Source organism: Protomyctophum parallelum (assembly GCF_964188405.1).
Source record: "Protomyctophum parallelum genome assembly, chromosome: 3".
Taxonomy (NCBI): Eukaryota; Metazoa; Chordata; class Actinopteri; order Myctophiformes; family Myctophidae; genus Protomyctophum; species Protomyctophum parallelum.
In genome coordinates this window covers 12,281,868-12,304,558 of record NC_139698.1, presented here as the reverse complement: position 1 = coordinate 12,304,558, position 22,691 = coordinate 12,281,868, and positions in this window count along the sequence as shown.

Sequence of the window (22,691 nt, the reverse complement as noted above, 5' to 3'; positions counted from 1 at the left end):
GGTCAGGGTTCGATCCCCGGCCAGGTCATACCAAAGACTATAAAAATGGGACCCAATGCCTCCCTGCTTGGCACTCTGCATCAATGGGTTGGATTGGGGGGTCAAATCAACTAATCAAATGCAGCTTTTTGATGAATTGAACAATGTGGACCCTGTTGTAAACAAGTGTAATGCTTAATTGGGTCGTCCACTCACAGTTGACAGTCTTTGTATTGAGTTTGTGCTTAAAATGTACTGTAAATTCTACAAACTGTTAATAAATATTTCAATCAATCAAAAAAAGCTCACTGCTCCTTGGCTGCGGCTCACCGCTCCAAGAGATGGGTCAAATGCGGAGAATAAGTTCACTGCGGTTAGTGCGGTAACGTGTGTGACTAATCGTATGACTTTGACTTCAATCCCTCCCTAACATTGTAGTCTAGTTTTTATTTGTTGACGAAATTGTCATATACGTTTAGTCTTAGTTTTTGTCATCAAAGATTCGTTTTTATTTAGTTTGTCAGTGTAAAAAGGTAGACGAACATTTTTCGCCATAGTTTTAATCGACAAAGTCAACACTGACTTGCTCACATGCTGTACTCGGCTTTCACTTGAATCTCATTTCCTGTGTTTTACAAGTGCGGTTTTGAGTGGCAAATATGAGGATGTTTCTGAGGATTCTTTGCATGCAGGGTACGTGCTGTTCAGGTACAGTAGGTAGGTACTTTATTCACCATTCGAAATGAAGGTGTTACAGCAGCTCTCAGTAATGGTGGACAGTGTGGACCACACTTTGTTAAAATTATAATGTTACTGCAATATCCACCATTTAATCACTCCACAAAACTTCACAGCAAGGGTGGTGATCCTGGAGCATTTTACACAGAACTTTTGGGAAACTTTAAGCACAATACAACCATTTTCAGTGTAGTATAGGCCACAGTTTCTCAAAGTGGCTGCTGTGCACCCTGGGTGTCGTAACACAAGAATGTATCAATATCACTTTAGTTTATCAACTTAAACCAGGGGTGCCCACACTTTTTTGAGAGCTACTTTCAAAATGACCGGCTCAATAGCCAGGGAGCCACAGGCTCAAAACTGGACAGGACCTTTGATATCATGATAAAAATACCATAATTTGGTCATTAAGGTCCACAGAATGAGAGGCCTGCTCTGCCGGAAACATCGCGAAAAAAAGTTATGATCATCTTTGTATACCACACCATACTGTAGACAACCAATATATGGCAACATTTCCCAAATTTCATTCATTTGTCAGACTTCCGATTGGTCCCTGACTGACCAGAAGGCTCTTTCTGACTCGTTCCGCCCTGGTTCAGCCTTGTTTATGTTGAATTTGCTATAAAACATCATTTTTGGAAAAAACTGAAAACAAACATGATATGCCCAGTCACTATCTGTGATGTTCCTTTTTACTGACACAATGTTTAAAATAAGAATTTAACGCACAGAATATCAATACTTGTGCAACTGAAAAACACGTTATTTCAATGGTAGTGGATGGAGAGAAAGGATTTTTGTCCAACCACGAAACGGCAACATATGGGTGCGAAGAGGGGCACAACCACGGGCAGGACTTGACAAAGGGTGAATTGTGACAGGTCAAACTAGGGGGTTTTCATGATTCTGAATCCATTCCAAGCATTTGTTTGCATGAAAATCACTCCTTGGCCTAAATTCGGCCATACTGTAGCCATTTGCCAAAATGTGCCCAAATGTGCTGACCTCATCGCATTTGTGTGTTTTTCGTGCAAAAAGATGCTCAGGATAGATTCAGAATCATGAAAACCCCCTAGTTTGACTTGTCACAATTGTCACATGCTACTTAAATCATGATGAAATTTGGGAAATGTTGCCTTATGTTGGTTGTCTATGGTGTGGTATATACAAAAATTGCCATAACTTTTTTTCACAATGTTTTCGGCAGAGCAGGCCTCTCATTCTGTGGACCTTAATGACCAAGTGAATAGAGAAAACACAAATAAAAAGTATGGCATGACATCACAGATTAATCCTTAACCGTTGAGCTACCGGCTACTATACGAGAATTGTTTTTATCCTATTGCTTAAAATAGTTTAAAATTTTACTTGAGGGGGCTTTACTGTATAAGAGAAACACTTGGAAAGGGAAATAGAGGGGGGAAATGGAATTGGAATTAAGGGTTTTCTTGTATATAACTTTGTAATGCTATACTTACATTTGTGTTACATATTGCTTTGTGGTTTGAGCTGACAATCCATTTTTTATGTCAATCAAGTCAATTTAAGTGGTAGATGCCAAAAATGTTTTTTTTATATATTTAAATTGTATATTTATTAGGGGAATGTCATGTGGTCTATGCCTGCACAGCTTTTGTGATCTACCCCTGACTTAAACCCTGTATAAAACGGATACATATTTATGTGGCGTAATATGACAAAGATTTAAATATGTACAATGTTGCTCAGGGGTGCCATGGATGAAAAAAAATATTTTCAGGTGTGCCCCGAGTCAAAAAGCTCAGGCTACATAGCATATAGACAGACAGTACAAGGCTAGCACAAAAAGTAAAATAAATAGGGAAAAAAAGCACAAAATAACCATCACGCATAATCAAACATAAGCATACTCACAGATGTTGCTTTAACTGCAGGAAAATGAACAACAGCATGTAGACTGATGAGCTGATGATGACTGCTGACTGTGCTACTACAGTCAGTTAAAGAGCCCACAAACAGGAAGTAGGCCTACCATCCACTTGCACAATGTGCATGGTGATTCATTCAGTCTAGGCTTGTGTGGCCAGACCGTTGCCTCACCAGGATGTGCCGGAATCGGTGCACATCATCTACTATGTGGTTGGTAGAATAACGAGTCTCACATTCGGCAATCGCACACAATGAATCGTGATCATATACAGCCATGGAACCACTAAGTCAGTCAGATGTGGGTGCCTTTGGCCTTAAGGGAGAGACAGCGTGGCAGATTGTAGGTTCGAAGGGATGGAGCCGTTTTGATTGATTGATTTCTTTAATTTCACAGTACGTAGAATGGGTACATTTCAAACGAAAGCTCAATTCAAAAGTCAATACAAAAACTGTTACTCTGGACACATCATGATAAGCAGTATAAGCACTCACACTTGTTTACAACAGGGTCCAGCATTTTCAATTAATCAGAAAATTTAGAGACGTACCAATGTGCTCAGCCTCAGAAGTCCCTCTATGCAAAAAGGAGATGTGCATATTATAGAAACTTTTGATTTTATTTATTTTTTCCTTTTTTGAGAATCACACAAAGAAAGAATGCCATATTCTTTTCTGTACAATGTCTTGCACATAGTAGGCTTACATTTTGACTTTTTTTTTTAACTAGCATACAAATGGAACCATGGAAATGGTCCAGTAAGGGTCCATTTGTATGGCACAGTTGAAATGAAATACAAGATAACACAAAACAATAAAATAAACCTTACTGTAGTGTAGCCTATACCTCTCACAACTCCTTCCTGTATCTGGTCTCCACCAACCTACTCTCCCCCTGACAAGTGACAACCAGACATTAATATTTAAATAATAAAAGGCATCTATCTACTCATGATCACAACACGATGTGACTGGTTATTTTAGCCAAAAAGAAGGCGAAGTTGTAGGCTGGTAGTTGACCAATTGGTAGAGCACATTTTAAGTCACTATTTCTCATTGAAAACAGGGCTGCCATATTTCAGAAAATGTCAAGAGTGAGACTCTAGTGTCTTAATGTGTTCGACGCCGTCCGAAGGGCGCCGGCGAAAAAAAATTGGCTTTTTTTTTATGTCTGCTGCTCTCCCTGCACTGACAGCCTCCTCATGCTTAAAGTAGAAATGAAAAAGATATCTATCTATCTATCTATGCTCCTCAGACCCAGCCAGCCAGCCAGCAAGCCACACACATAGTGCTCAGACCCAGCCAGCCAGCAAGCCACACACATAGTGCTCAGACCCAGCCAGCCAGCAAGCCACACACATAGTACTCAATTTACAATTTTACAATTTAGGCATTTAGCAGACGCTCTTAATCCAGAGCGATTTACATTTAAGCAAGAACAAAAGCATGGGAATACATCACATAAAAGCATTTATCATGAAACATGCGTAAGCTAAGAAGGTAACAGTGGAATATCTATATGATGAAACTATACATACACTATACATAATAAACTATACATATTCACTACTATGCTATACATATGTACTATGGCGTGCTATGACTATATACAATACAATTATAGTGCTGTCTACATAACATGCTATAAGTCTGTGTCAAATGCTATCTAAGCCAACAGAAATGCTATCTAAGGGGTTAGGGTAAGTGCTATGGGCCATGATGGAGTCTGAAAAGGTGGGTTTTCAGGCTACGGCGGAGGATTGGGAGTGATGCTGCAGTTCTGACTGCAATGGGAAGTGCATTCCACAGTTTTGGAGCCAGAAGGGAGAAGAGTTTGGGACGTGTGGAGCGTTGTCCCGGCGTTTTTAGTGAGGGTACTTCCAGTTTCCCTGTGTTGGCTGATCTGAGGAGGGTTTGTAGGGTTCAATCCCTCAGACCCAGCCAGCCAGCCAGCCAGCCACACACATAGTGCTCAGACCCAGCCAGCCAGCCCAGCCAGCCAGCAAGCCACACACATTTAGGCCCTCATTTATCAATCGAGTGTAAAATCTGCCACAGATTCGAGTGCAGGTTTCGTAGTACACCCACGTCGCCACGGCATTTATAAAGTGATCGCAAACAGCTGATCCTTCCTTAATTTTGTTCTCACGTTAATAAATGTCACGGCTGAATTTGATCTGGCACGCCCTAAGAAATCAAGCCTCGCCCTCGTTTTTGCGACATGAACAACGGCAATACGTTTCCTGAAACCATGGTTACATGAAAAAATAGGTTTCTCCCGTGCCTTGCTGCCCGCCTCTCCCCCTCTCTCATACACACGCACAGCACGCACACGCAACTTGCAAGCCCAACTAACTGGTGTGTTGTTAAACAAATAAAGAACGAACACCTGCATGAATTAAATTAAGCGTGCGTGCGGGGGGTGAGGCGGGCAGCAAGGGAAGCGAAGCGAGAGGAGAAACAGACAACTAAATAAAGTTGTAGGCCTACCCTGTGACCAACTTTATTTAATTCATGCAGGGTCCCTGTCTGTTTCCCTCTCACCTCGCTTGCCTTGCTGTCATGCACGCACGCACCTACATGACACATTAAATAAAGCTGTCTGTTTCTCCTCTCGCTTCGCTTCCCCCTCACCCCCCGCACGCACGCACGCACATATCGCTATTTGCAACTTTAACTGTGTGTTGTTAGTTGTATATTAAATTATTAAAGTATTTTTAATTTAATATACAACAAGATATATTAGTGAACGAAAACCTGAACCTGTGAACCATAATTAAATAACAAATAGGCACACTGACACACACGCTGCTGTTTTACAGGTGCTCCTCCTGTCCTGTCTGTCTGTCTGTCTGTCTCTCTCTATCACAGTGGTCCGTCCGTGACCAACTGACCATGCACGTTCCGACGTTCGCCAGTCTATTTAGATTGCCTCGCAGTCGTTAGTCACTGTTATATGAATGTGCAGCCAAAACCATAGCCTCATGTGGCTGGTGCATGGGCTGGCTGGGTAATATACCTATATATCCGATGCAGTTCCCACTTGCGCTGGGAGCCTGGCACGGTACATTTGGCATTCGAGCGACGCGTCGGGTTTATTATATTGCACATACCGTAAGAAAGACATCGGCCTTCATGCTGTAGATTAGGCTACAGTAGGCTATACCTGCACGTTGGGACTCCGCAGCTGAGCTGCAGCAGCTGCTGCACTATACTCTCCAACGTCCCGTCATGGAAATATTTCAGCACAGACAGCCCAAATCCTCGCATGTACGTATGCGCTCATGCAAAACACTGTTTAAATGGCTTAAGCATCTCTTGCAACATTGTTTTTAATTGCGCGATTTTATCTCCTACTAATTTCATATGACACATGTATTCCTTAACATTTTTATTTATTTATTTTTTACATGTAGCCCATATACATTATACATACCTTTTATATAAACATTTTAGGAGTGAATACATATGTTTTGATGCCTGTGACAGCCTCTCAGCAGTTCAGACAAGGCTGCTCCGCTTGTGTAAAACAGAAAAACAGCGTACGCCAGCTCGCGACCAGACGTGACTATTTGTCCTACTCAAGTTCAATTTCAAGCTTTGCCGGAAATGTTAAATGCCGAAAATGTCGGTAATTTCGGCGTGCGCCCATATTTTGGCGTACGCACGGTTGATAAATGAGGGCCATAGTGCTCAGACCCAGCCAGCCACACACATAGCTCCGGAAGGGAGTGGTTGCACCACTCAAAAAATCTTCAAAACACTGAAGAGGCTACTGGAGATTGGAGAACCTGATTTGGACATGATCTGATGCAGGACAATGTCACTATGACAGAAAGAGAAGATGGGTCTGGCCACATTCATTCACCCCATAATCTCAGTGGAAATTGGGGAATATGTCAGAAAACTGGAATGTGGGAAAATTGCGGCCCCTCCCTCTTCACTTCACTTCACACACACACAACTTTGTCCCTATAATGTGCACGGGCTATGGCAGTTGGCACCGTTCCACTTCCTCATATCACGCAAGAGACGCCACACACCAGTATAGAAGAGAGATAGTCACAGGTCACTTACTCACTTGTTGTAACTTGTGGGGGCTATATTGTCTTCCATGAAAAATATTTCGAAGCTATGTTCAACTCCGCATGGCTCATTTCCATGCGTCACACAGTCAGGGACCCTGCTGACGTTTTTGGTCCACTGTTTACCCTCCTGCTAGCCCCTTTCGGGACCCTACGTAAAACTTTTATGATATTTTGTTGAGTTTTACGTTGGGTCCCTGCTCACTACTGTATTTTCGTATGGAAATTCCTATATGCGGAAGTGGAGATTCTCTCTAAAATAGGACCCGCGGCATGTGACGCCATTATTTTCCTTGAGTTATTCTGAATTCGGTAACTTTAAGTAGCTATACATCCAGCTGCGAATATCTCCTGTGGCGCGGAAGCCGTTAAGTATTTTTAATCTTTGTTTGACCGATTTGGTGCTTTATTTCTTCTTGTTTGTTTACCGTTTATTGTACCGCCTCCCGGTGTGCGGTTGGCTTGTGAGGCTACGTCCCTGCCTCTGATCTGCTGTGTCATAGCTATAGCGCCACTAGCTAGCCAGATAGGCGGTACAATGAGGTGTCAATAAACAAGGAAGGAAAAGAAGAATCCAAGCTTCCAAATCGGGCAAACATATATTAAAAATACTTAACGGCTTCCGCGCCACAGGAGATATTCGCAGCGGCATGTATGGGTACTTATACTTTACATATTCAGAAAGCCTCATACTGAAGAATATCGTCAAAGAGCGCGGGGAGGCGGTAAACATGTAAACATGAGCCAGTAAATGTTTTAATCAGGTGGCATGGACGACGTGGAACAGGACCCAATGCACTGGGTCGAACAAATGTCAGAAACTTCAGTAGCATTTGGGTTCTGCTTGGAGGGCTACCCTCCTGCATATATCAGCGCTGCATGCAGATCGGCTATTTTACCGTTTGTGCGGAGCGTGCGTTATTACGCGGCGGAGCCGCAGAGAAAATTGTTATTTATCATTATAATGCGTGTGAAATGGCATGTGTGGCGTGGTGCGTGGTAAAGGGTTAAATTGCGTGACTGTCACACTCAAAGGGTGAGACATGGCAGCTCTGTTGAAAACAATGCTGAACTTAACTCAACCTAGCCTCGGAGACTGCAGACGTTTTGTTTAACTCAACCTGAATCCATTCTCTTTGGATCCAATAGTAATCTCAGCAAGGCAAATGGCTTCTTGGTTAGAGTGGGTGACAATGTTATCACACGTAAAGATGAAATTACTTACCTAGGCTAGGTCCCATCCTGGAGGCTAATCTTTCCGGTGAAAAAATGGCCAACAACGTAATCAAAAAAGTCAACCAAAGAACAAGATTATTTTACAGGATCTCCTCACTGGTCAACAAAAACACCTTAAAGTAAACAAGTGTAATGCTTAATTAGGTTGTCCACTCACAGTTAACAGTCTTTGTATTGAGTTTGTGCTTGAAATGTACTGTAATTCTGCAAACTGTTAATAAATATTTCAATCAATCAAAAAGCCATACAAGTAAAGTCCACTAGATGTCACTGTTTCTCAGTCACATGGATTCTCAGTTAGCGAAAATCATATAGCCTAAGTCACTCGTCCTGACATGTGGGCTCTGACGCTTTGTTATGGTTGACATTTCAAAGGTAAGATTTTTTGTGAGACTTAAAATATATGTGGCATGCACCTGGACCTGGGCCAGCAGGCGCCCCTTGTTTGATATTCTTGTACTGTGCCCATCCATCGCATGAGACTCAAGAATAATTTTTACTGCTGTTTATTCAACACCATGTTCTTAAAACACCGTAGAACTGACATACAAAAACAAGACAACAAACAAAACATTAACTTGGACGTTCATACAATTACATTCATAATAATAATACATGACTTTCAATAAGGCTTACAAACAAACAATACTGACCACTTTGCCTGCTTGCACATGAATGGGGTGGGTGGGGTCGTTTTCTCTTCTTTTCTCAATTTTACTTTACTTAATTTCTTGTACTTAACTTAATTTCTTCTGCTTTACATTTTATAGTTCACTTTACTTCGTTCACTTTACTTCTCCTAGTTTACTTTACTTCTTCTTGTCTACCTTGCTTTCTTCCTTCTGCACACTGCACAGAGCTCTCTCATGTTGACAGTGCACTCTCCTTCAATGTAATGCGACTTCTGCCCTCTCTCACTCACAACAGGTGTAACCAACAAGCTTAATTACCAGAAGCACAGATGCAACAAAGACACATATGAGAACCCTCAACACATAACACACTTATTGCGCCCCCAAAAGGACAAATACAGAAAAATGAAAACCTTGACATAGCTGCAGTAACAGTTACAGTTACAGTGGCATATATTATTTAAAACATTAATCAGTTAATCTGAAAAGTGCCCACTGATCGATCAATACAAGATCACAACACGACGACTGGTTATTTTAGCCAAAAGGAAGGCGAAGTTGTAGGCTACCTAGTTGACCAATTGGTAGAGGACATTTTTGCCCAAAGTGCCCAGTGCCCACTGATCCTCAATACACAATAATCATGTGGAAGTCTATTGCTGAATAATTCACCTGTAATTCACTGAATCTGCCACTTGATGGCAGGATTGCGACTGTTACGGAAAACAGACTTCATTTTGAAGGCAGCATAATAGTGCCAAGTTGCCAACTATCATACTATCAAGGCCATATTTAAATATTTGTCTGTGTAGCCAAAGCCTATAAGCTGCATTCACCCGCTCTGTAGCTAGTAAAGGCCTAAAACTACCTTGTTTGAATTGTGCCAGAACATCGTCTGTGAGTACAGCTTATTGTCCATGTCATTATTCTTTCCCTGCCATCATTTTGCCCAAACCTTTTTCAACATTTGTTGCTTCCTTTTAATGTTAATTTATTTTCTGACAGACAATACCTACATAGACAGCACCCCACATTACGTATATGGTGATGATGATGAATAATTAAAAGTTCCCTTCATCTTTAACAAATATGAGAAGAATATGCACAATACAAGACTCTTGCATTTATCCTTGAAAACACAGCAGCCTATACAAAGACACCCCCCCCCCCCCCAAATAGAAAAAAATGCACAGCTCATGAAGAAAGTTCACAAACTTTGTTGAACCTTGAAGAGTCCTTTCATTTAACTCATTTCCTGTTGAGTTGTTTTTGAAGAGTGTTCTTTCTTGTGCCTAAGATTAAAATCCAGTGGGGGGGGGGGGGGGGGGGGGAACACAACAGAGGGCAAATAAATAAGAAGGATCAAAACAGCATAGTCAGCCAGAAGGTATAGTGAGCACTATTTGGGTTTGATTATTTGTGTCGAAGCCATACCGCTTTCCTCTCCGCTTTTGAATTTTAGATATGCCCCTTCTCTGTGTGTTGAGCAGAATTATTCACTTGCCTGCAGTCAGTGGCGTTGGTATGCTTCACTGCCTACTAAATCGGTGACCCCCCCCCCCCTTCTCAAGCACATCTTCCCAGGGCCTCCTTTGATGACATCATCAGTACTGTCAGTCTCATTCCGGACAGAGCCCTATGGGTACGGGCAGTCACGCACTGTTGCACGCCCATATCTGGACGTCCATGGGCCACCAGCTTGTTCCCTTTCTGCCTATCACAGGTCCCTGCAGTGCTGCTTTGTAGCAGCAGATTATAGCTGATGACTTCATCTTAATCACATTCCATTTCATTTTCTTTCATCTCCACCAGTTCCATGCCACACTGGTTGCAAAACACCAGTGTGCTTACAGGCATATGCACACACACGCACGCACACACACAGTCACACACACACGTGCGCACAACTTTTGAGAACAAGTAGGCCTATCCCTGCACTCATGTTACACGGTTAGACTCGTATCACACTAGAACAAAGTTGGAGGAATATTCCACCATTTTTCACATACGGTATGTCCAATAGTTACCCTGACCACATGCATCCATGGCATTACAGGTATATGGAAGGTTTGAAATGAATGGAATGTGTGTACTGTAATCAATCCTGTCTGTGTATCTGCCCATCTGTGAGTTTGAACAAAATAATCTCAATATCTTTGACAGATGGGTGGATTTAATGAAATTTGTTGGGAACCGGGAATTATCAGTAAGCTGACCCAAAGAAATTATTAACTTTTGTGTTTTAACCATAAAAGATTAGCCTCAAGGTCATAATTACATAATAATTACAATTACATAATCGTTCATATCTGACAGGGACAGAGACCTGGAACAAGAGATGGTGGTAACATGAGCAGGAACACTGTGTGTTTTGTTGTGCATTAAAAGAATCACCAGCTGTACTTGTCCATCTCTGATATTACATTCCCCAGCGATGCCAGCTAATTTTTATTGGGGATACTGAGCGGGAGCTTGACTATTATTAGCCAACCAACTTACAGACGCACATTCAAATTCAATCGAGTGCGACTCCAAAAAGTGAATTGTTCATGAGTGTGTGGAGATAGTGGAAATATGAGTGCGAAATTCCATCTGCTAACAGGAACAACAATTGCACAAATGAGTTAAACGTGTCAATATGTAACTATAGGTTTGTGACACCTGTCATGCTTTGTGCAGTACGTAGGGCTGTACACCTCTACCCAGAATGCTTTGATACATTCTCTAACTTTGAATTACTCAGATTCTTCCTTACCAGTGGCCAAGACAGTGGTCAACAGCCACCTGTGCCTCTACCTTTACTTGAGCTGTACAGTATGCCTTGGAGGCTTGGGCAGTGAGTAAATGGTAAATGGTGCATTTATATAGCGCCTTTATCCAAGGCGCTTTACATAGATTGTGCATTACATTCACCCATTCATACACCGATTGCGGCGGAAGCCATGCAAGGTACCAACCAGCACATCGGGAGCAATTTGGGGTTCAGTGTCTTGCCCAAGGACACTTCGACATGTAGACAGGAGGAGCCGGGATTCGAACCGCCGACTACAAGCTCATAGCGCGCCACTGTGGCGCGCTACGAGCTTGTAGGTCTGCTATTTTTGAAAAATCGAAGAACGACTGACATAGAAACATAACTTTTTTAGAACACTGTCAGGATGTAGAAGACATTTTTAGAATCTGATCTCAGGTCAGAATGGTTTAACTCATTGAACAAATCCATTGGACATTGAGGTGGTTACTGGGAAGCCATGGCAGCAGCAGTCATTTCCACCCCTTCCCCACTCTATGTGACATAGCATTCCTGTAGGAGTATAGTAGGGCATAGCAGTGGGTGTGGTTTTTCTGGCACCACTGAAAAACCTGCCATTCATTTGTCCCATAGAGATTCATATCAATATTAATTAATATTTATATCAATTATTTTAAGCCTAGAATCAAGCCATCCAGGATCCTGTTGATTCATGACCATAAAATCTTTGATGCTGTGATTTATTTATTTAATTATTTTATATACTACTACTTAATAAATATGCGTTGTTTAGCTTTTTTTTCTTTCAATATCAAAGGCTTGATTCTAGGCTTAAAATAATTTATATAAATATTCTTTATAAATCTCTTAGGGAAAAACAAAAGGCTGATTTTTCAGGGGTTCCAGAAAACCACCCCCACTACTATGCACTATTCTGAGCAAGTCATAACAGGTGAACATTCGGCAACGATGGATGAACATTTGGTGAAAATAGATGTATCGACCATAGAGATTGGTCAACAATTCAGTACTGTACATAGTTACATTGTTTGTTATACTGTTTATGACACTGGCCAGCCTCTTTTAACCTATTTAGACCTGACATCGACCAAGTCTTCTGAAAGAATATATATTCAAAGATTTGTGCCGCATTTTCACGACTTTTCAAAAATAGCAGACCTACAAGCTCGTAGCGCGCCACTCGGTGGCGCGCTATGAGCTTGTAGATCTGCTATTTTTTCAATAGTTAAAACACCAAAAGGGGATCCCGTACAGAATGGGTTTAAAGGACAGGATGCTGAACCTTACAGTACAGTAGAAGTTAGGTATGCCTCTCTCTATCGGTCTTTGAACAGCTTTGACCTTGCTCTCTCTCCAGGTTCCAGACACACACTCAGACAAACATGGTTTTCTCAGACATGGCAATAGGCCAAAACACATAACCTGCCCTCGGAGTGTCGGCAGAACCGCAAGGAAACCCAAAACCAAAACCCGGGCCTGGCAGCACTCAACTCACAGGCTATCAGCGAATGACTTGTTGAAATTTTAATTGTCCGAAATGCATCATGTGGTTTGGAGGCAAAATCAAATCAGGGTGGATCATCCTTCCACGGTGACACTCGTCCAAAGGAGAGCAGCATTTTTTATTAGGGTTTAATTTATTTATTTTCGGGTGGCTCTGATTTCAAGGTCAGGTTACACCAACTTGGGGGACAAACGGATGACATTGTATGGATAGGTAATTCAAGAGTCTGCATGCTTCGATCCTCACAGATAAGAGGGAGATAAGAGACAGGTGTCCTGCAGAATAGGAGACATCCATCTAGAAATTCAATCACCGAAGCTCTGTCAAAAATGGTTTCCATGAAATACCGGGTTGATATCAATACCATTTCCTTCCATCAATTAAGGAGATTGGAATGTGGACTGATAGATTGGAAATGTTGGACTTTTTGTATTATTATTTTTATTTCACTTTCAGTTTCAGCTCAAATATAATTAGTCATGGGAGGAATAAAGAGCTTTACTGACTTTGTAATGCTACCACAGAGGCCTGTGTGTGTGTGTGTGTGTGTGTGTGTGTGTGTGTGTGTGTGTGTGTGTGTGTGTGTGTGTGTGTGTGTGTGTGTGTGTGTGTGTGTGTGTGTGTGTGTGTGTGTGTGTGTGTGTGTGTGTGTACAGTGTGTACAGTATGGATGTACAGTATGTGTGTGATTAAGTCTGTGGTTGTTCATTTACTATTCTCAGTACATGCCTGTAGACATTTCCAGTGCTGTCCAGCCTCACTATGGTATCAGCTGTCTAATGTCACCACACCACAGGTCAGGTATTGCAGCTGCAAATGTGATTAAAGAAATGCTAGAAGCAGACAGACATGGGACAGCTATTGTGAAATGAAACGTGTGTGTGTGTGTGTGTGTGTGTGTGTGTGTGTGTGTGTGTGTGTGTGTGTGTGTGTGTGTGTGTGTGTGTGTGTGTGTGTGTGTGTGTGTGTGTGTGTGCGTGTGTGTGTGTGCACGCATGCGTGCGCGCGCGTGCATGGGTGTGTGCGTGTCTCCGGGACCAAAGCGAGGGACTTTTATACATTATACTTTTATATTTTATATTTTCTGTTAAATGAACAAGAACTTTGTGCTCTTACTTGTGTGTGTGCACATGCACAAGCACATCAACACAAAAATATGACTGAGGTACTGAGTATGAGCTTCATATTCTACCATGCAGATGGTGGTAGGCTGAGTGACAACACAAATGAAAGCTTTATTAAAGCATTATGTGCAAAATAAATGCTCAATATACTCAATGAATAAAACCATACCCAACATTATGGTAATCACATTTAAAAGTCCATCTATAATACAACTACTGGTAAAAATGATGAATATGCTGGAAACTAATTGCCTATAGATAGCCATCCCATCCTCCCAGCATATTATTAATTGCCCAGACCATTAATAACTGGGCAGTAAATATTCATTACGGCCCTCCATATCGTGACAAAAAGGCTATGTCTGGCTAATTAAAAATGCATAAGGAGTAATGGGCCTTTATGAATAACTCAGCAGATGCCTCTCCATTGCTACAGCATAGTAAAAGCAACAAAAGGCTCATACACTATGACAGCTGTCCTCTGCACTGCACAGGCAGCACCGTGGAAAAAGTCACAAGCAGAGTCTAATGGCTTATAGGCTATACTTCTGCAAGACAAATGCATTGATTAAGTTATTGCCCTCCTTATTTTAAATATATTTAATTTGCAAAGCATACACATAATAATGTTCATAACTGGTCATCACTCTGAACTCCAATCTCAGAGCATCATGTAGTAGGCTATTTAGACCCAACTGTGGTCTTTCATTTACTGAAAGGTTTGATCGACTAACAAATTAACAATTCACTTTTTCTTTTTTTAATTAATTATGCTTAATAACAACTTTCAGTGTAGCAGAAAGAGAATGAAGATCAAGGGTATTACATGTACATGTAAACTTTGTATTGTCTCAGCATCCTCTTTGACTCTACAAGAGTGGATTGAGTATGATAGTTGTCCACTAGATGGCAGGTTTGTATAAGCAAAGTCATCAATTGGAGGCTCGCCTATATTGTATTCACTAAATGGCTCTTTTTTTACAACAAGAACTATAAGTGAACCTTGCCTGTGCCATGACACGTATTTCACGGGTTTTGGAAAGTTTCAGGTTATGGAAGGTTCTGGTTTACCCTTCGGTAGTGGAAAAGAGACATGATACTTCCTAAGTGGAGAAACGTGCTCTCTTCTTTTCATAGAATGTGTGATATATACTTTGTATTGTTATGTTATTTTGACCACTTAAACCCTTAATTGACTAGAGTCCCCTACTACATTGGTACTCCTGAGGAGGACAGAATTCGTTCATTGTGTGATTTGGAGGAAATCGAAAATGAAATTCATTTTCTGTTTTACTGTCCATATGATGAATTAAGACAAGACATATTATTTTGTAAAATGTCAACTATTTGTGCTAACCTTTTCTGGTTAGATGATTATGAAGAGTTGTGTTTCAGTAAAGGTATTTTTGTTTTAGCAGATTTCTTATGCAATTCTTAATTGGGGAAAAGGCAGAATGTTAATTCTGTTTGCTTGAAATGGAGTTGTAACAGTGTTTTATTTTATTGTACAACTATGCAATTTTGATGCAATGATTTATATGTTGTACCTGGGTGCATGACACATAAATAAAGTGTCCATCCATCAATCCATCCATCCATCCATCCATCCATCCATCCATCCATCTATCGTATCTACTAGTCTCCAACTCCCCATCATTCCCCCCCTCTGCATCAATAATTACTGTATTTGAACTTCTGAACGCATCTGAAAATTCTGAACGCTTTCCTCAACTAGAGACTTTGGACAATATCTCCCAGCTTTTGTTACAAAAAACTGCATGGCAGAAACAAATCAAACTCTTTCTCCTTCATTTCAGGGAAAGTACAAGATTGGTCTCCAAAGCAGTAGACATACTGTACGATTGTGTGGCAAACGCAAGACTACTCTAATAAAAGTATTTCAAAAAAAAATGTGCGCATCAGGGTATCAATACACATGGGAAAATAGTTCCGTACAACTGATGCATTTCAAACTCAACTTTTAGATGGATGTAGGTGCTTGCTGGTCTAGCGGTCCAGGCACATGCCATGTATGGGCTTTGGCTTGCCAGTGTGTCACGTGTTCGAGTCCTGTTTTTTTGCTGCCTGTCTCTCCCCCCCTCTTTCTTGTCCATCTTCACTTGTCAATAAAGGCAGAAAAGCCTTTATTGGGGGATAGATAGAATCAAGATGTGATTCACAGTGTTAATGATTTTTTTCATACCTCCAGTTCTAGGAAACACAGAATGGGGGGACCTTTTCATTATTTCCATTTCCACACAACACCTCTAAAGTATATTAATGACATGGTAAAATGTTGAAAATGAGTGGTATTCCCCTTTAAGACATGCAAAATAGGGCCTGTGAGTTACAGCTAACATTCACAAAATGTGTGTACATTATTAACATTAAGGCCAAAGTCTTAACAAAAAAGATTGATCAAATATTAAAAAAATGGTATGGTCCTTTAACCTGATTTAAACTTCATATAAAAACTGGTGAATATAGCCAAACTATACATGCTCTCAACCGTAGATCTGCTATCGCAATTTGTTCGAGTTGGTTTGATAATAATAACAATCATCATAATGATCATAATAATTTGCCCAGAATATTAGGAATGCCAGGTTTAAAGTAGTTAGAGACGAGCCATGGCTTCCACCCAGTCAAAGACCAACACTTCAGAGCCGGATTCAAGCTCAAGATATATGCTGGCTACTATGGCTAGGCTCTGGCTTAGAGAGGGATAGAGAGAGAATGTGGGAGAGAGACACTCAAAGTGCCCTGGAGCATACCAGTGGACACATATATCACTTTACTGGGGGTCAAGACGATTACTGGATAAAGATCACAATATGACACTTTTCCTTTTCTGTGCTGGCTCACTGAACAGAGGGAAAGCTGCCGCTGTTCAGCAATGCCCCTGTCCAGGGTATTGATCACACATCTAAGGCTTTGGACCTCACAAGCCTCTCATTCTCTCCTCCCAGTGTAAGATATAGGGGGATAGGCTATGAGGAGCTGTATATGGTTCAATATGAAATAAACATTCTTCAATCTTATTTTCAAGACTGCACGGGGCGCCCGCCGGCCAAGTGGTCCAGGCGGATATAGGCTTTAAGGCCTGACAGCGTGTTGCGTGTTCGAGTCCCGTTCATGACGACCTTTGCTGCGTGTCTTTCCCCTTCTCTCTCTCTCCCTCTTTCCTGTATATCTTTACTTGAAACTATCAATAAAGACAAGGCAAAAAAAAAAAAAAAGACTGAACAAAATAGTTAACTGTATAGGCCTACAATGAATGTATACAAACAATAGCATCAGTGAATCTATGCAAAAAACAAAAAAAAAATAGTAAAACTACTCAAGCAATGGCTCGGGCCGGCCTAGCGGTCCGGGCACCTAGGCCGCTAATCGACTCCCGATCCCGACGACCTTTGCTGCGTGTCACTCCCCATCTCTCTTCCCCATTCCCTGTCGGCTTACTATATATTATACACTATCAAATAAAAGCAGAAAAAGCCCCCCAAAAAATTAAAATTATAAAAATTAAAAATAACATTTGAGTAACTTAATAATATCCCAACTAGTAGGCCTGTGTAGCATTTAGCAATGTTCAGCTATGATTGCAAAATCAAAACATATCATAGTAGTCACAACAAATACGCTGTATGAACAGAACATGCACATGTATGAACAGAAATGCTTGAAAACAGCTACCCAGTGAACATGTTTTGGTACATGTTTTGCTGGCTCCGTAAACTACTGTAAACCGTCCTGTCAAGCTTTACAGCTGTTCTGGTTCTGTATATGAAAACTGTGTATATGAAAGTCTTTCATCATCACTCCGCCATGAACTGAACCACATGATATGTGTTTAGAAGTGAAATTTACAAAACATGTAAGCCTTGTAACCTCGGCGGTTCTGTTACAACAACATCAGCTTGCCAAATTTGTATTTGCTGTATTTGGAAAAAACGATTCAAAGAGTGCATTGTCCTCAGGCTCTGCGATGTTTATTTGCAGGGTCAGATTGAGATGCCACACATCAGAACGAGAACAACAGCATCCAACTTGGTCCTTGCTCGTAAGTCACAGGCAGAGGACAGGTCAGTGAAACAGATATTGTCTGTCACAAAGAGGAAAATGTATTAAATCGTCTTTTCACTGTTTTCCTTTCCTCACCAAAACAGTTATAGTCCCGTGCAGTGCACTCTGCCTCCGTTTACGTTTGTGGAAATTAATTTAGGCTTTGGTAAAAACTGCAAACCACTTTACAATCCACCCATAGATTAATATGGCAGTTATACTAATGAGTTCACCTCCAGAGTGCACTGCCTAAAATCAATTACACATATTATGGTTCCAATTTGGGTATATGAGCAACATATATCTCTCCTTTATATAGGTTTGTTATTTTCTTTCCACTCTATGCCCTTCTGCTCCTGGGTGGATAAGGGGAGGAGGTATAGGGGGGGTCGGTACATGGTCCAGACCATTAACCCCTCCTCCCCTCCCTTACCTTCTCCATTCATTTCAAGAATGGCCCTGAAACAAATCAATAGCGCAAGCAAAAGCATTTTTATATATGCAGTTATTAAGTCATAACGCTACAGTATGTCGCACTTCATTCCAGCAACAGCTGAGACCTCCAGCGGGGTGGCCCCCACCCCCTGCGCCGTTCCCCGCGGGGACATTATGAGAATCATAAATAATACGTGCTAATGAGATATGAATTGATTACGTGGGGAAAAGCCTGACGCCGCCCCATCCATCACTCTAAATGATGTTTAACAATGGATTACCAGCCAATAATTCCCCCAATATGAGATTAAATAAAATAGCAGGAGCTGTTTTCAGCAGCCTACCGCCCCCAGTGCCCCCCCCCCCCTCCGCCCTCCCGTTTTCCAAGGGGTGAAAATAAATCTGCTCAATTACTGTACCACCAATCCGTTTTTCACCGCTAAGGACATTATTATTTCATTTAGGGCTTGTTCATGCATCATAGATTATTTCATTTCACTCAGTCAATAAGGAGAAGTGCAGTATTTTATTTTATCCACTGGGGCCTATGGTGAAGCACGTTTTTAATGGAGTATGCTGTATGCTCAGTATCAGGAGGTACTGTATAGCCGCAAACATGGGTATTGGGTAAGGATGACTATTGTCACCTGGGTGCACTTTGAGAAGACAACATATGTATTTCAAGTCTTTTCACATATTCATTTCTGACCCCACAGAGAGGTAAGCACTGGTTTTATGCTATCCTCGGGCATCTGACAGACATAAAGCGAAGCGGGTTCTCCTTCAAACCTGTGATCAATTGAAACTGCATTAGTTGTTCCTATAAGATGATTTGGAACATCACCTCAATCCCAAGGAACAATGGGAATTGGATAACGCACATGCTCACTGGGCTCTCACTTAGCCTCAAATCGCGTTATGGTTTTCACTGAAGCCAAAGTTGTGATTGGTTATTTCAGCTTTAACTACATCAGGGCGTACCTCTGAGGGCTTGCCGGCGATGATCTGTGTTAATGTGTGTTCTTCTCGCTTTCCTATGGCTCAAAGACACATCGGAAGAAGGTAAACAAAATCACGCCTGTGTGGTCAGAATGATATTCTGAGCTGTCACGGTCCTGATCCGTTGCCCTGACATCCTGTCGTGACCTTCATCACGCAAGCGCTTGGCAGGCGAAGCCGGGTGGCATTCATTCCTGACATCTTGAGGAAACTGTCACAACTCTCAAAGATCTTTTGTGTAATTAATATTATGGAGAAGTTGGCAGAGAGAGAGAGAGAGAGAGACAGAGAGAGAGAGAGAGAGAGAGAGAGAGAGAGAGAGAGAGAGAGAGAGAGAGAGAGATTTCAGTGACAAGTTTTAGTGAGAGTGGCATAAGGTCTTTATCTTAGGTGTGAGGAACTGAGTTACAGACCGGGGATGGTCCAGTGAGCCAGTCACTGACCTCCTCCCTTGTGACTGCTGCGGTGACTGATGTTGTCTGGGCCCACGACAGCCTATTGACATACTGGATCAGTTTAGACTTGGTTTGGAGATTTTAGCTGTACTTCTTTTTATATATATATATATACTGTATGTACAGTTGTACACACATATATATATATATATATATATAGGCCTATGGACAAAATCCAAAGATTCATTTCAGATCATATCACCATAGCCATAATATCCCGGTACATGCGATGGTTTAGATTCTAAACTTTAGAAGAATGATTTGAGATGTTTGACATTTGAGATACAGTAGATGTTCCGTTGGAAAGGACTATTATATAGTGGAACTACATTTGGATGTGATTTGGGTACCAGCATTATTATTCTATAGAACCATCATGTGAGCAGAAGTCTTGGCAGAATTCATATTTGAAGGATTCCGATCTCTCTGTCCATGCTATAACCAGCACTTCATTCCTGGTTGTCAATTATCCCTGCCTTCTCTCATTTCTTGCTCCAGTTCCTTCCATCCTCCTCTTCTCCACTTCTCTTTCTCCCTGCTCCCCCTGGCTGGCCTCCTGTGGGTAAGGAGTTGAGTGGGCTTGTCTGGGGGCTGGGGCCGGGGCTGGATTGGGAAGAGGTGGCTGTCACAGTGTCTGATTAATGACCCGTCGGTGGCATGTCCAGCCACATTAGGGCTCCATGTATCTACCAGAGTCCACACGGGGCGAGGGGCTTTGTTCTGGGAGGAAATGGTGTCAGCGGCCCACAGCCGTTTGCCTATAAAAAGATAAAGATTTACTGTCATCAGAGGGCAGATTAAAGCCCACAATGGCAACATTGATTTTTTTTTTACCAAAAAATTCACATTTTGGGAAAACTCATTCCAGGGCTGGAGCGAGATATGATCAGCTTATTTGGAAAGGGATAATATGGAATCTTCTCCCAGAATGAACTTTGAAAGAAGTAAATTGTAAATATTGATTTCTGAAATGAAGTGTCAATCTTGGTTGGGCCGAGATTATTCCTATCATCTGGCTCAACCCCCAGCAACGATGAATTCAAAACTGCTGACAAAGTGGAGTGTATAGGATTTCTGTTAGGCGCAGTCGGCAGTGCTTTACCGCTTGGCCGGCCTGAGCCCCTGCCGGTAATGGCTGTTCAATTTTATCAGATAACGGCGGAGATCTCATCAGAGGCGAAAAATGAAATGAACTGTGACTCCAAATCAGGATCCCTGCTCTTATCCCAGCAAAAATCATCCGAGCGGGGCCCAGGGCTTTCCATTATTTCAGGTCACTTCATTACGGCCCTGCACACAAGACCCAATTGCTGCAAACAAAGCAGGCCCTTCCTGTCTCACCCAGGGGTCGAATGTGAGGGGCAGTTTGATAGGCTCCTGACGTGTCCAGGGTTATCCCATTACCACTTAAGAGGGTTGCTGAAAGGTAGCAAATCTCGGCCACTTGTTTGTTATCCTTTCCCACCCTATACCTTTTGTATCATGAAGGGTTTTATTGCTCACGTTATTCCTCATGGTGGAAAATAATTCATCTTTCTTCAGTGGTAGTTTTAAATGGATTTCTTTTTCCTAGAGCGGGCCTTGTTCCTTGTTTGTTACATGGGCGATGACACCAAGGTGAGATGAAGAGCATAAGTGGACATGTATTATAAAATAACGAAGGGAAAGAAATCCGGTCTAGCGTGCTTTCTGACTTATGCTTTCAAGTGTGTTGATTCACCACTTGTGTTGTAGGACACAGGCTTTCAAAGTGGGGGCCGCAATTGGAAAGGAGAGGCGGGGGAAAGTATCATATTGCATAATATAAATCATTTGGCCATTTAGGGTTCCTTAGACTTTTTGATATCTCCACCTTATATCTCCGCAGTCTAGGTCAGTAGTTCCCACACTTTTTCATGTCAAGGACCCCCAATTCCAGAGACCAGTGATTCTCAACCCGTTTAATTTCAAGGACCCCCAGTTTCACATGAATATTGGTCTACAGACCCCAATTTAATGGCATTGACCCCAATTTATATCGTAAAAATAAAAGTTAATTTAACTCAGTGTACAAATGGAACCAATGGTTCCATTTGTACACTCTCAGAGTTACAGACCCACAATGGTCCATTTGGTTCCTAACTACCATTTAGCTGGGGACCCCCTGGAACTCCCTGAAGTACCCCTGGGGGTCCCCGGACCCCACTTTGGGAACCCTTGGGTCGTCCTCAGACGAGCCCTCCATCGTCGCTTCCAGTCTGAGTCTTTCTTAAGTACATCCACATATATGTTAATGTGGGACGTCCTGGTGACCGGTGCCCATCTGTACACCTCTGAAAGTCTGTCTATCCTAGACTAGGGGTTCCTTGGCATGGAAAAGTTTGAGAACCCCTGTTGTATAGAAGTAGGTAGTCACATATGTGAACACGGACATTGCTGTTCCTTGGAGTGGTTGCACCACTCCATAAATAAAAATAACAGATATTACTTCAAAGATTGGCTAAAATAAACTGTGACAGGTTCACATGTTAGCCCCTGTGTGAAAACGTGTGTATTTTTCTTGCTTCCAATAATTAATGAAATCAGCTGTTATCACCAAGGAATTTGTAGCTTTGTGAGTAATTATAGTTTTTGTTCGTGCCTCCATAGGCTCAGTATTGATCTCCAGGAGGGGGGTGGTTGGATATGTGTGGCGGCAGGGGCACTTGATAGCTACATGGGAGAAAAATGACATTGGTCTGAATGGGGAGATTTGTAATGCTGTGATAAGAGGAGCTAA